General features: G+C 38.4%; 1 non-coding gene across 1 annotated transcript; it reads left to right on the plus strand.

Moving 5' to 3' along the window:
* The first annotated feature begins 1,365 nt into the window (after nt 1-1,365).
* Nucleotides 1,366-1,438, plus strand: Trnav-aac. Its single transcript has one exon. It is a non-coding gene; the product is annotated as a tRNA-Val (tRNA).
* The last annotated feature ends 594 nt before the right edge of the window (nt 1,439-2,032 follow it).

Consider the following 2,032-nt stretch of genomic DNA (forward strand, 5'->3'; position numbering starts at 1 on the left):
TTCAAAATATAATAAGAATCTTATTGCACTCACTTCTCATATCTTTTCATCAATAAAACAGAACATAATGAAAAATGTGGTCCTCTTAGTAGAGCTAATTTAGCAAAATGCTCTGACCAGGTTACAACATGAGTTAGAGCTCCTGGCCTTCTCAAAGACTCACTGGTTATTGGGAGAAATCAGTTATTGGTTATTTAAGAGTGAGCTTATTTTCTCTTGCTGGCTATCAGCCCATGGAAGGCTCCTGGCTCTTAGAAATTATTGTTAGGTCTTGGCAGGTGGTCATTTCATAAGCCTTCTAACTGCATGACAGCTTATTTCTTAGCACCAGCAAGACAGAAGAATCTCTGTTAAGTTCAATCTTCTTATAAGAGCTCGCCTAATAGTTCATGCTCTCTGAGAAAGTCCCTCTTCAGACTCTCTAAAGCCAACTGGCCACTATCCACTCACAAACCAGACAACCCATCATTTTCTTCCCACTTGCCTGTACTCATGAAGTACTTTATACAAAAGAGACCTGACAGTATATGAAATATTAGATATTATTTGAAAATCCTAAGTAGTGTGTATTCCTTGACCCTCAGTTTTCTGTTTGACTGTGTATTTAAAATGATAATGTAAATGATACTCATTCTAAAAACAAGCAGAGACAAAAGCGTAGTTCACAGCTGTATTTGTATATACAGTTGAATTTTGGTAGTAATTTTCTGATTACAATAAAGTTATAGAGGATAGAGTGAAAAAAAGGGGGAGAAAAACAAGTCAGTAGGCTTACTTGGCTTTGCTAAAGCTTTCTGAAAGCCTGATATAACTAACAAGTGCTTATCGGTAAAACAAAAATGCTAAAAGCAGTATGGAACATATTTTAAGACACAATTTACAATATAATGTTATTTGTTATTGTTTTCATTTTCCTTTTCACACTGTTAATTTTACAAAGTTCAAAATAGGTCAGATTCACTTAGAAAATTCTCTTTTCTCCCTGCTTCTGTTATGCTTTTCTAACCACTGTAGGGCTTATTTTCCAGGTGAGTTAGTTTAGCAAAAGCAATTTTGTATGCTTCACCGGTCTCTTTAGTACTTTTCTTTCTTAGGTCATAAAATTCCAGCTCATGTAGATCACTGTGTAGGAGACTTGTCGTGGTCCAGTTCTCTCTGATGCTGAATTTGATACATAGATACAGAAATAGTCATTACTGCTAACTAGAGCAACTTCACCTTACATGCTTTTACAATGATGGAGCCCAGATAGAAAATATTTAGCAGATCAAGTCTACAAAATTAAAATTTCAAAAGAGTTTGTCATTTAAAACTATTGCACTTTATTTCTTTTTTTTTTCATTTTTTAATTTAAATTAGAGAGGGGTTTCCATAGTGCAGTGGTTATCATGTTTGCCTAACACGCGAGAGGTCCCTGGTTCGAAAACGGGTGGAAACAACGGTACTTATTACTCTTTGCCGGGTGGTGGTGGCATATGCCTTTAGTCCCAGCACTTGGAAGGCAGAGGCAGGTGGATCTCTGTGAGCTCGAGACCAGCCAGGTCTACAAGAGCTAGTTCCAGGTCAGCCTCCATAGCCACAGAGAAACTCTGTCTCCAAAAACCAAAAAAAAAAAAAAAAAAAAAAAAAAAAAAAAAAAAATCCCAATTCTCTCCCCCTCCCATTCTCCTCTTCCCCCCCATACATTTTCTGCTCCCAGGGATTGTGAGGCCTTCCATGGGGGATCTTCAGAGTCTGTCTGTCCATCCTTTGGAATACAGCCTATGTCCTCCCCCGTCGGTCTAGGATAAGGGAATATCCATCTATGTGAAATGGGCTCCTAAAATCTATTCCTATGCCAGGGATAAGTACTGATCTACTACAAGAAGCCCATAGATTTCTGAGGCCTCCTAACTGACAGCCACATTCATGGAATCTGGATCAATCCTATTCTGGTTTCCCAGCTGTCAATCTGGGGACCATGACCTCTCCCTTGTTCAGATCAGCTGTTTCTATGGGTTTCATCAGCCTAGTCTTGACCTCTTTGCTCATT

Source organism: Cricetulus griseus, assembly GCF_003668045.3.
Source record: "Cricetulus griseus strain 17A/GY chromosome 1 unlocalized genomic scaffold, alternate assembly CriGri-PICRH-1.0 chr1_1, whole genome shotgun sequence".
Lineage (NCBI taxonomy): Eukaryota > Metazoa > Chordata > Mammalia > Rodentia > Cricetidae > Cricetulus > Cricetulus griseus.